At 44.9% G+C, this 13,507-nt stretch overlaps 1 pseudogene; it reads right to left on the bottom strand.

The window, feature by feature from the left end:
- Positions 1–12,193: 12,193 nt before the first annotated feature.
- LOC120404023 lies at positions 12,194–13,191 on the bottom strand (annotated as a pseudogene).
- Positions 13,192–13,507: the final 316 nt, after the last annotated feature.

Below are 13,507 nucleotides of genomic sequence, written 5' to 3'. Positions count from 1 at the left end.
TTCCGTTAGAACCAGTCTGCTCAGTAAATCCACCCACACTGACCTCATCTCAGATGCTTTGTTTATCTGAGATTAGTGGTATCTTTGGAAAACCCTTAGCGTGTCGAGGTGTGAGGTGGAGCAGGGAATACAGGAGCACCAGCAGATTTCCCTGAAGAACACCACCCTGTCTTTCTCTGGTCAGGTTAGGGCTCACCGTCCATTGCGGAGGTGAAGACCAGATGAGAGCTGCTGGATTGACCTTGATGTGCCATGTCCTTGTGTGGATGAAGGACCTACATCTCAGGGATGGCCAGCAGCAGATGTAACACATGTGTCCAGGAATGGGCTAAATAACCTACCTTGAGAGGTAAGTAAAATCGTGGCCACAAATAGACATCACAGGAATTGGTGGGGATTGACCCAGGGTCCTTCAGCACAAGCCCCTCTCACTCACTGTCAACAAATCCAGCTCCACTCACTAGACCACACCCCATTCCAGAGCCCCAGATCCCAGGAGCCCTGATTCTCAGAGCCAGGCCTCACATCACAAGGCCAAACCTCCTCCCATTCTGTGCCCTGTAGAAGGGACCATTGGCAAAAACCTCCTCTACATTCCCCCTGTCAGAGACTGCGGCCACGGGTGACAAGTGAATGAGCTGAGATCTCCCCTGTGGGAATCCGAGGGGCTGCACATTTGGGGTTTCACAGGGATGGCCTCTGGCAGCCATTGACAGAGTGTTCCTGGGAGGAGATTTTCCATCTCTAACAAAGGGTTTCTGTTCCCCCAGATCTCAGCCGCTCAGCAGAATGCGGGAGAGCCGAGTGCTGATGGGCTAGAGGGTCCCAGGAGTCATTGTGCAGCAGGGGCAGCGTCTGCAGTCACCATGGGCCACACCCTACGCTCCAGACAACCCAGGCTGGTTCCCTGGATTGCAAAGGGGACTTTAGCTTGTGGAATTGGTGCCGGTGCCTGTGTCCACAACTGGAATGTTTTCATGAGGCTACTCCATGGTCCATGAAGCGCCATGCAAGCAAGGGGAGAATGGACATTAGAGAGCGAGGCCCGTGCCTTTGCAGGGCTGCTGCAGTCGACCATCCACAGCCAGAAGAGAGACGATGGGAAACTGGCTTCAATGGCTGGCCACAGCCACAGCAGCTGTCTCATAAAGCTCTGCTCATGCTCCAGCCAACAGAGGCAGGACGAAGGGCCACACTGGGAGAGCCTGATTTGCAATTAGCAAGACGCTGTTTTTTCAGTGGATTATGCTGCCCTGACCGTCTATTTCCTGCAATGTGCACATCCAGCCTCCCTGGCTGACCTCAGTGAGAGCTAGGCTCTCCGTGCCCATAGGACAGGGCTGGCGTTACCATGAGGCGAACTGAGGCGGCTGCCACAGGCGCCAGACTGTGGGCGGGCGCCACTAGGATCTAGAGTGTAGAAAAATTGTCTGGTGTTGGTGCATATGTTTTCTCACTGCTCTAGATGCACAGAGATGGTGGAGTGCTGTGCTGGAGGAAGGGGGCCCAAGAGACATAACAGGCAGGCAGGAGAAAAGGTGAGAGGGAATAACAGAAAGCAACAGTAGCTTCAGGGAGAGAGAGGAGGAGGAGCCTCTTATGTACCTCTTGAGCACCCCCAGGAGCCTGGACTGATTAACACCAGCTTCTCAGGGAGCTTCCTATTTCCTGAAGTAGTAGGAGCCGTTTAGGCCCTTAAGAGGCTGATATCTTCTCTCACTCAGGCCCTGCTACCAGCCTGCTTCTTTGTCCCCTTCAACTGAGTGTTGAGGGCTACTCTAGCTGCCACAGAACAGCCGTCATGAGTGAAAGAAGAAAACGCCCCTCTGGGGCAGCATTCAGAAAAAGAAAGCAATCAAAAGAAGCTTATCTGTCTAAGCAGGAAGGAGCTCTCCTGAGATACAGAGACACAAATGTTCACGGTGAGCCTTCCATCCCCAATGAGGATGTGAGTGGTGAAGAGATGCCTGATCTTCCAGTTAGTCAGAGTGCAGGCGACCTGGCAGCTACTGCAGCATCCATATCTCCATCCCAAATGGATGTAAACCATGCACATGCCTGAAGAAAAGTGCAGATCAGAGAAGAGTGTGGTGGCGGCACAAGAAACAGCTGCTGATGAGTTTAGTTCCTTAAGTCTAGATGATCCAGGACTGTGGACCCACCTGAGCCGTAGCCTGAGAGATTTCCTTGTACTGCATGGGCCGCAGCAACTGAAAAACTTCATGTTCCCCAAAGACAATGAAAATAGAACTTCCATCCAACACATTCCTGGTGTGAAATCCCCAATGGTGACAAAGTGGAGAGGTCATGGCTTAGGTACTCAAAAACCCAGAATACTGCATACTGTTTTTGTTGCAAACTCCTCCAGTCTAACGTTCCAGCCACATTGCGTTCTACAGGAACAAAGGACTGGAAAAATCTGGCTAGAAATGTGGCATGCCATGAGAAGGCAGCAAATCACCAGAGAGTATCTCATAGGCAGAAAGAGCTTGAGATGAGCCTAAGGGTAAAGTCCACCATAGATGATCAGCATCAAGAGAAGATTGCATCAGAGTCTCTTTACTGGCAAAATGTTCTGAAAAGGCTCATTGCCATTGTGAGAATGCTGCTACCCAAAACCCAGCACTGTGTGGCACTTCAGATCAGCTACATATGCCAAACAATGGAAACTTCCTTAAAATTGTGGGGCTGATGGCTGAGTTTGATGCCATAGTTGTCATTATGGAGGATAATGCTATGACAGGAACTGTTCTTGGGAGAACAGTAGCAGAGGGAAATGGAATCACCAGAAACATACATAACTTCAAATTTCTGTGTGGCTTAGTGTTGTGGCATGACATACTGTTTGAAATAAATGTTGTAAGCAAGAGACTCCAAGGTGTTGACCTTGATATATCTGGCGCAATGGAACAACTGGACAAAGCAAAGTCAGACCTATAGTCTCACCAGTCAGATGAGGGATTTCAAACCGTTCTGAAGAGTGCACAGAAGTTGGCAGAGGAACTTCACACTGAAGCTATTTTCCCACCCATTCAAGAATACAAGAGTCACCGAAGAAGAAGACATTTTGATTAAGAGGCAGCGGATAATCCCATAAGAGACCCCAAACTGAAAGCCCTTTCAAGTTACATTTCAGCGGGATCTACTCCAAAGGGTGTTCTGGAATATATGTGCACAAATAAGATGACCAGCCTCTTTCCAAATGCTTTTGTTGCTCTGCACATACTTCTATCACTTCCTGTAACAGTTGCCACTGGAGAACGCAGCTTCTCCAAGCTGAAGTTAATAAAAACACGTCTACACTCCACAATGACACAGGTCAGCCTTGCATCCATCTCAATAGAGCGTGAGCTGGCCCAGACGGTGGACATGCAGGAAGCAGAAGCAGTTCAAATCTTTGCAACCAAGAAGGCACGGAAAACACCGCTTTGATTATTCAAACAGATAAAAATGTCAGTGTTTACCATGCAGACAAGAAAAGTTACGTTTGCTGTTCAGGCATTTGAAAGTTGTGTTACTTAAAATTTTGGAACGAGGCATTTTAAGTTATTAGTTTCTCCTTTATTGGGGGAGGTAGCAGAGCAGTACCATGAGAGGAGTAGAACAGGAAGAAGGCAGAATTGAGACCTTTCAAAGTTTTGGCCCGAGCGAGGGGGTATGGGGGTGTCATTTGAGCTCCCTGCCTCAGGTGCCAAAATGTTGTGGGCCAGCCCAGCCACGGGATCAGTGCTCAGAGTGTTCTCGCAGCAGCTTAGCCTGCAAAAGTGGAATATGAGAGATGCAATGGTCCAAAGAGTTAAAAACTCGTCCTCCCTGTTTGTCTCTGCGGTTTTTGTGTTTGCAATTAAAGGAAGCCAGATATCTAGCTACTTGAGAACCCCCTTGTTCCAGTCAGAGTGAAAATCAGCGCTCACGTGCGCACAAAACATTATAGGAAAAAGATGGATTTTTAACCTAAAGCCACACTCAGTTCAGAAGATACCAAGAGGAACTGCCCTTTTCAAAACAGCTTGTGTCTTCTATTCTCAAGGATGGCTCTCTGGGCTGACATGGACCACCAGCTTCTGTGAGGGCAGCTTGACTTTACTGCTTTGGAAATAATGGCAGATGGTGGTGTTCCTATTGAAAGAGGACCTCTTTGCTTAAAGGCAGCTTTAGCCTCATTCCTGTCAACAATGATGAGAGCTGGTGGCCATTTTGAAAGGTTGCAATTCTCTGAAGAAGAACAATTCACCATTAAAACTTTCGGAAAATGTGCCCCTTGCCTATGGACTTTTTACACACATACACATAAATTCTTATGCATCAACCGTTTTAGCAGAAAATTTCAGCTTTTTCTCAAAAAAAAAAAAAGCTTGAACTCTGGACATTTTTATTTCTCTTCTCTGGACTTTTTCAATTCTAATCTATCTTTTTTTTTTTTTTTTAGATAGGGCACCAGAACTGCACAAATTATTCAGGGACTGAGGATACAATATATTTATATATAGGCAATATGATATTTTCTTTCTTATTATTTATCCCTTCCCTAATGGTTCCTAACATGAAGTTAGCTTTTTGAACCACCATTTCACATAGTTTTCAGAGAACCATCCACAATGGCTCCCAAGATCTCTTTCTTGAGTGGTAACAGCTAATTTAGATCCATCATTTTGTATGTATAGTTAGGATTATGCTTTCTAATGTGCGTTACTTTGCATTATTAACACTGAATTTCATCTGTCATTCCCTTGGCTGATGGCCCAGTTTCGTGAGATCCCTCTGTAACTCTTTGCAGTCAGGTTTGGACTTAACTATCTTGAGTAGTTTTGTATCATCCGCAAGCTTTGAACCCTCACTGTTTACCCCTTTTCCCAGATAGTTTATGAATAGTTTAATGCAGTTCTTTATGGAACCCCGACCATTTATTCCTACCCTTTGTTTCCTGTCTTTTAACCAGTTAGTGCTCCATGACAGAACCTTCTCTCTTACCCCATGACTGCTTAATTCGCTTAAGAGCCTTAGGTGATGGGCTTGGTCAAAGGTTTTCAGAAAGTCCGAGTACACTCTATCCATTGGATCACCCTAGCCTACATGTTTGTTGACCCCCTCCAAGAATCCTAATAGACTGATGAGGCATTATTGCCCGTTCAAAAACCATGTTGACTCTTCCCTAACAAATCATGGTCATCTGTGTATCTGATAATTCTGTTCTTTACTATAGTTTCAACCAATTTGCCTGGTAATGAAATTAAGCTTACTGTTGTAATTGCCAGGATCATCTCTATGTCGTTTTTTGAAATCAGGGTTATATTAATTTTCCTGCAGTCATCTGATACAGAGGCTCATTTCGGTGATAGGTTACATACCACAGTTAGTAGTTGCGCAAATTTCATATTTGAGTTCCTTCAGAACTCGTGCTTGAATAACATCTGGTCCTGCAGTAAAGACTGATGCAAAAAAATCCATTGAGATTCTTCCCAATGGCCTTATCTTCCTTGAGTGCTCCTTTAGCACCTCAATTGTCCAGTGGCCCCACTGGTTGTTTAACAGGCTTCCTGCTGCTGAGGTACTTAAAAACAACTTTCTGTTTGTGTCTTTTTTGCTAATTGCTCTTCAAATGCTTTTATGGCCTGCCTGATTCTATTTTGACACTTGGACTTTCTCTTAAGCTTGGTTTTCCTCTGCTAGCCTCAGGACTTGCTCATGCAATACTCCAGGTGCCTATGAAATGCTACCTCACTTTGAAAAGGCTGCCCCGGGTCACTGTAAACACTTCCTGGGTTGCATCACTCCGTAGGAAGGTAAAATCTCCACGGAGTCTGAACTAAGGTGGAGTTGCTATAGGAGCTCACCAGGGGGCACAGGGGGTGCTGGAGCTCCACCACCCAGTCCCAGAGCAACTGAGGCTGCATGTCCTGCCCTTGGGAAAAGTGGTGACCCTTTAGACAGAGTACTAACGAAAACAAGCTTGCAGGTACAGTGATTTAGAAATAAATTACTATGTGAATTGTTTCAAAGACTATGACACTATCAATAGTGTTTTGTTAATACATCTTGCTCTGAAGGGGACATTTTCAGTTCAGTAAAATAGCAGGGAAAAAGACCTAAAAAGTTCTTTAAAAAAACTACCCACTGCCCCAGATCCACCCAAGACTTAGTTCTTTGGTCATTTCCATTGAGATAGGGAGGACCTGGGTTGGGTTATTTAGGGAGAAATAAATGGTTTGACACTGTTACATTTTTAAAGGACATATTTTTAAAATTAATTTGAACTCAGAAATTAATTAACAGATTCACTAGCAAATTCTCAGAAAATTCATTCTTTAGTTAGGGTGTAGTGCTGTAAATACGAGGAGGACGTGGCTTAAATATCTCCAGAGTCAACAACTGGACACAGACAGATTAATAGGGGAGTACAAGGAAACAAGGAATTAATATGGTCAGCATGAAAGGCAGTGACCTCAGCACACCACAGTGAATCTCTGCTTAAGTGGAAGCAAACTCAGCCTTATCTGTGGCACTACCTCCATGCTATCCAGTACATACATTGCACTTTGAGCCACATGGAAATTTGTTTCAGTGTTACAGAAAAGTTAGTTTGTCATTTAGTTCTGCTTTACTGGTTAGAAATATATTGATAATTTTCATCTCAGTTGCATATATGTCTATATTTTGCACTAAATCCTGATCTTATTAAAGACAAGTGGCAAAACTTCAATTGACTTCAAACTACCTGAACTCTAATAATGCATATGCAGAAGGGGAAAGAGTTAAGATTTCACCTGTATGTTTAACTTTGCTGTTTCCTAACTCTTGTGTAACACTGGTAAAACTGTTTGTCATCTATGTAGCCCCTTCTTTGTTTAGGACCAGAATGTGGTATATTGCTACCCAGGTCGAGTCCAACTTCCTCTGATGTTTCATGGGGAAACCAAAGGAAACCAAACGCCAAATATTTGAGCGGGACATTTTCAGTGTGTGGTGAAATTTGGAACTAAAACCCTACAGATTTTAATAACATTTTTTCCAAACCCAAAATATTTACGTAGGGAGGAGAGATGCTGTTGTTTTGTTTTTCTGAAAACTGTGATGTTCCTGGGGGGGAACCTCCATGATGTTTCCCACAAAATTAAAATTTAATTATTAAAATTAAATTAATTATAATTTAAAATTTCTAACCAGCTCTAATGCTGCTCCATGACTCATCAATGTATATGAATGGTGCAATCTGAGGATTAAGTTACTTCCCAACAAGAGAGACTGTCTCAGAATCTTGTCCATCATGAATAATTTCTGCATTGTTTGCTTCCTATTATTTTAGCTTTCCATCCTGCTAGCTGCATTTCACTTTATTGGTTAGTCAAATAAGATAAAATAGGGCTACGTTAAAAAGAAAATTTTTCTATCTCAGGAAAATAAAGTGGTTTACTCCATTATTTAGCTCAGCTTGGTTCAAATATAACCCTACTCGCTGATGAAAGCTAGCATTTACCGAAAGGCATCAAAGGGTTTATATTAGTAAAAGGATGGATTTTTAAGTTGAAGTGTTTATTGTTAGTTTATAAAGCCAATACAGATACCCTGGAGTTTTCAGATCTCTTGATGACAGAATCACACAATTAAGTAACTAAGACTCATGTTGCAGACAGCCATTTTGGGTACAGAATAACTGCCCTCAGATATATTGTTCTGTTGGGATTCTGTGGGGATGCGAGAAGAGATTTTTACTCATGCCCACTATTTCTATTCCTGTTTTCTTGCACAGGGATAATGGATCTTCCACATTTGGGTGGAAGAAGGTCCAAAATAAAGTTCCAATTTCTGATTCTATTCTATATAGACTTACATCACCATAATATCTGAGCATCTTCCTGCTGTGTATTAAGTGACATGATTATTTATTCTCACTTCTTCTCCCCATTATTCCTGGGCGAATTCTGCACCATTGCACAATGCGCAATTCATGTCGCATTAATATTCTGTGCAGAATTGCCTTCACCTCCCCCAGATTTCGTAATGCAGAGCTGCTGGCTGCCACTAGGGGCCGCTGGACCCAAAAGAGCCCAGCTCCCAGCTTGCCCATAGAAGATGCTGCCAGGATAGAGATGGAGATGAAGGGTTCCCGGCACACCCTGAAAGGAGGAGGTGACATGCAGGAAACGCCATACAAGCACAGGGCCCAGCGTCGGGTTGTTTCTCCCTCTGGATCCCTGGGCTTTGGAAAGGGAGGAGTGCGAGTGTCTGGGCTTGGAAGGCTGCAGCTGGGCTTGGGGGGACAGTAGGGGTCCAGGTGTCTGTGCCAGGGGGGGTCCTGTGGCTGGCAGGTATTTTGAAAAATTACCCAAATAATTGAAACCAGTGTGATTATATAGTGCTATTTTGACAAATTAAACATGCAGAATTTTAAAATATTGTTTTGGTGCAGAATTCCCACAGGAGTACCCCATGGAGAAATCTCTGTACAGTGGAGTATATTGTTGTGGTTGAGGTTATTAATTATTATTATTTATTATGAGCTGGTTTACACAGCTGGAACACCAGAGGATTTCAGTGTAGTTCCTCTTGATTTGCATCTGTTTATAGCTGTTTAAGAGAGACCTGAATCAAATCTGACTTCAGATTTCAATTTTCAGTGTAACGGCCTCGAAACCCGCCTGGCACAAGCACCCCCTCTCTGGCGGATAAGTGCCTACAGTCACTCAGTTTGGAATGGGGCAGAACCCACTGGTTCAGATTCTCTCTTTAGAAGGAATTTGATCTGCAGAAGCATTTGGATTCACCAGTCTTTTTATGAAACACTGAATAAACACATAGAAATTGCCAGATTGGATCAGACCTGAGCTCCATCTAGTGCAGTATGTTGTCTCTGATACTGGCTAGTATCAGAGGTTTCAAAAGAAGGTGTAATAACCTTCAACAGGCAGATGTGGAACAATCAGCCCTTCCCCACATCCTGCCATGATCTGTAATAATTAGAGATTTGTTTAAGCCCTGAAGCACGATGTTTAGTATCCATCATGATCCATACACTATGCCATATAAAGCTGACCAATCCCTCCAGTTTCTTTGCAGTGCTGCTCTAACAGCTTTCCTAGGATCTACAGACATTTCCCAACTCCTCAACTCACCCAGAACAAAAGCTCAGACCAGCAAGGTACTGAGCACGCTAGCCCCAATCCAAAGAAACATAAGCACAAGCTTAACATGCTTTAGACTGTAAGAAGCCCCGTTGAAATCAAGGACCCTGGGGCTCTGGTCTCAGTTTGCACGTCCAGTCACTACTGTAAAACTAACAACATTGAACTACGGGCAAGTTTCAACCACATGCCAGGCTCCTTCTAGGATCCTTTGATTTTATATGTCTGACCCAACAGGGCTCCCCCCTTCAGGAATGGAGAGATTGAAAAGTTCTGAGGAATCACAGCCTAACCCCTAGGCCCGCTGCCTTTCAGACCCATGACGCCCAATTTGCTCCCTTCTGCCTCCTACTGCTGCCACCCCCTTTCTGCCCTCACCCAAACACAGAGGAGTTTTCATCTCACTCCCCTGCCCCCAACACAGCTCAGCCCCAGGGCCAGGGAAAAGCAATTCTAAAGGCTGGGGAGCCGGCTGCGTGGCCTACAGAGGTAACAGTATCCTAGAGCTGAGAACTGTGCAGGCAGAGGAAGGGGGCAAAAAACAGGACCACACCCAGCTACCAGCACCAGCCATCTTAACAGAAAACATCACCCAACCCATGAAAGAGTCATAGGACTGGAAGGGACGTCGAGATGTCATCAAGGACAGGCCCCTGCACTCATGGCAGGACCAAGCACCATCAAGAACATCCCTGACAGGAGTTTGTCTAACCTGCTCTGAAAAGTCTCCCCTTATGGAGATTCCACAACCTCCCTAGGCAATTTATTCCAGTTCCTACTACCCTGATGATTAGGAATTTTTTCCTAATTTCCAACCTAAACATCCCTTGCTGCAATTTAAGCCCATTGCTTCTTGTCCTTTCATCAGAAGTTAAGGAGAATAATTTTTCTCCCTACTCCTTGTAACAACCTTTTAGGTATTTGAAAACTGTTATGTCCCCTCTCAGCCTTTTCTTTTCCAGACTAAACAAACCCAATTCTTTCAATCTTCCCTCATAGGTCATGTTTTCTAGACCTTTCATCATTTTTGTTGCTCTTCTCAGGACTCTCTCCAATTTGTCCCCATGTTTCCTGAAATGTGGCGCTCAGAACTGGACACGATACTGCAGTTGATGCCTTATTAGAGCCGTGTAGAGTGGAAGAATTACTTGGCCTGTCTTGCTTCCAACACTCCTGCTAATGGTGGATTGTCTGTCACTTGAAGTCTTTCCAACTGAGTATCTAGCTAAAAGATGTGCGAGAGCTAAAAAAAATAATAATTACGGGCTTGATACAGAAATTACTGGGCAAGGTTTTGCTATGCAGGAGGTCAAATTAGATGATCATATTGACCTCTTCTGGCCTTAAAACTGTATGAAAAATCAGTTTTACCTGGGGTGGTAAATTGTAAGGCATTATTAGGCACTAATTGTAAGGGTAGGGTGATTGCTTGGCATCTACGCAGAACAAAGTTAAAGTTGTTTGTTTGCTGTAACTGTGCTTTTTCCATAGTTAAACATGTCTGGATTTCTTTTAAGCCTAACTTTGACACCATATTCACTGAGTCCTCCCTACGGAAGGAAAGACTGAACCATTCGTTTTCAGTGACACTGCTCTTGAGACTTCTCCCTGTGGCTCAGCAAAACATCAAGAGCTTTCCATAAAACTAAGCAAAGGCAAATAACCAAATCTACTAAGCATGTTAGGGCACCAAGGAGGGCATTGTAATGAGCCCCTCTGTGCCTGCCTTGAGACTACAAGTGGAGGTGTGACTTCAGGCACGTGATCTCTAAATGACACAGAAATTAATATATAAAGGTTGTTGGTGCCCTAACATGATCCCTTAGGGATAAGGAGTGATTGGACACTCTCTTCCGCCAGTAGCTGTGATACAATACTTCTTTCTTTCAGTGGAGGTGGCATAGCTATTTTCCTTTGGTTCTGATTCCTGGACATAACTTTCCATTTTCTCCATGTACTTGGAAATGTGATGTTAGTGCAGTCAACAGTTTTGCAACTTAAGGCAGACACTGTTTGTTTGTTCATTCTTCTGTCTCAGGATAAATTGCAGTGGCAATGGACATGGTTCATGGAAGACCCTGAAAGGTCCAGATGGATATTACGTAAGACTCCAGTATTATACATAGAGATGAACCTGAGTTACACACTTCAGATCTGGAATCAGATTCAGATCCGACTTCTTCAACCTTTGAGGATTTTCAGATTCAGAGTGTAAATCTAAAGCTCCATCCCAACTCTTCCCAGACATCACAGCGGCTGGTTTCCTGTAAGATATTCACTACCTACATTCAAGACCAAGGGTGTCATTCAGATTTAATTCATGCCATGAAATTTCCTTCTTCCATGCTGCTCACTCTTATTATCCCGGCAGGTATGGTTTCATGCACCCCTGTATAAATGGCTAAGCGTTAACTTGAGCATGAGTTCGAACCCTGGGCTTACATTGCATGGTAGATGTACTGTGAGGTGACTGGTGCTTCGAAAATTCACTCTTGTAATTTGCCATACCCAAAAGATTCAGCAATGGCCAGTGATTTTGGTAGCCTCTGTTTATGCGTGCCCAACTTCAGTCCCCTCGGTCCTGATTTCCAGAAACTCCACCACTCCAGCTGAAGTCAACGGGAGCTGTAAGTACTCAGCACTTGAGAAAATAAGGCCCAAGGTCTTTTACATTGAGATCCCAATAACAGTGGCATTTGCAACCAACGACATGTGCTTAAGCCCCACTGAAGTCAAAGGGAGAGATACTTAAACATGTGCGTAAGGACTTTCTGAATCAGAGCCAATGGGCAGGTCTACGCTACGGGGACAGGCCGATCTAAGCTACACAGTTTGAGTTACATTAGTTGCATAACTCAAGTTGATATAGCTTTGATATACTTACCACGGGGTTCACATTGCACTGGGTCGACAGAAGAAACTCTCCCGTAGACTCCCCTTACTTATCTCGTTCTGGTGGAGTCAATGCCAGAGTGATAGTCTGTTGATCCAGTGGGTCTTCACTAGACCTGCTAAATTGTCCCCCGGTAGATTTATCACCACAGCATTGATCCACCCCATAGTGGAGACAAGTCCTATGTGTGCAGAGAAGCCATTGAAGGATTTGGTTGTCCTATTCTGACACCCTTTGGGGAAAAATGGGCCCTCAATTTTGTCTCTGTTGCTCTCCTCAGGGCATCCTTCACATCCTTGTTCCTCAAACTGTAGATGAGGGGGTTCAGCATGGGGATCACCACAGTGTAGAACACGGAGGTCGTTTTGTCTGTGTCCAATGAGTAGCTGGTGCTGGGTCGGAAATACATGAAGAGAATTGTCCCGTGGCACATGGAGACGGCTGTCAGGTGGGAGGTGCAGGTGTAGAAGGCTTTGCGCCTGCCCTCGGTGGAGCGGATCCGCAGCACAGTCACAATAATTAAGATGTATGAGATGAGAATGGTCACAATGCTGATCACCTCAATCAGACTGCCAAAGAGGAAAACAAGCAGCTGATTGATAGAGGTGCCAGAAGAGGAGAGCTTTAGAAGTGCGTTGATATCACAGAAGAAATGATTCAGGATATTGGAGTCTCAATAGGATAATCTTAACAAACCGCTCGTGTGTATCACGGAGTTCAGGAAGGCCCATAGATATGAACCAGCCACTAGCTGCAGGCAGTGCTTTGGCGACATGATGACCATATACAGCAGCGGGTTACAGATGGCTACATAACGGTCATATGCCATTACTGACAGCAGAAGGCACTCAGAGATGACCAACAATATGAAGCTAAAATATTGGATGATGCACGCTGTATAGGAAATAGCTTTCCTCTCTCTAAGAAGCTCATCAGCATCTTGGGAGTGATGACTGTGGAGTAACAGGCATCCACGAGAGACAAATTCTTGAGAAAGAAGTACATGGGGGTGTGAAGACAGGGGTCGATCCTGATTAAAACCATCATCCCCAGATTCCACACCAGGGTGATAACATAGATCACTAGGAACACCACAAAGAGGGGGACCTGCAGCTCCGGACGATCTGTCACACCTGTGAGAATGAACTCGGTCACTGCCGTACAATTTCCTCCAGCCATTCATTCAGCCTGGGGCGCTAGCTGCGGGAACAACTATAAAGGAAGGCCTTAGTTCTTATGCAAACGGTGTATGCTAATATAAAGAACTGTGGTCATATGCGTAAAGACCCTTTGAGTTGTGGAATGGAACCAGGGGTGGCTCCAGGCCTCAACACGCCAAGCACGTGCTTGGGGCGGCAAGCCACAGGGGGCGCTCTGCCAGCCGCCGCAGAGGGTCCGCTGGTCCTGCGGCTTCGGTGGACATCCCGCAGGCGTGCCTGCGGAGGGTCCGCTGCCTGCGGGAGGTCCGCTGAAGCCACGGGACCAGCGGACCCTC

This window comes from Mauremys reevesii, linkage group 4 (genome assembly GCF_016161935.1).
Source record: "Mauremys reevesii isolate NIE-2019 linkage group 4, ASM1616193v1, whole genome shotgun sequence".
NCBI classification, from domain to species: domain Eukaryota; kingdom Metazoa; phylum Chordata; order Testudines; family Geoemydidae; genus Mauremys; species Mauremys reevesii.
This window is presented reverse-complemented; position numbering and strand designations above follow the sequence as displayed.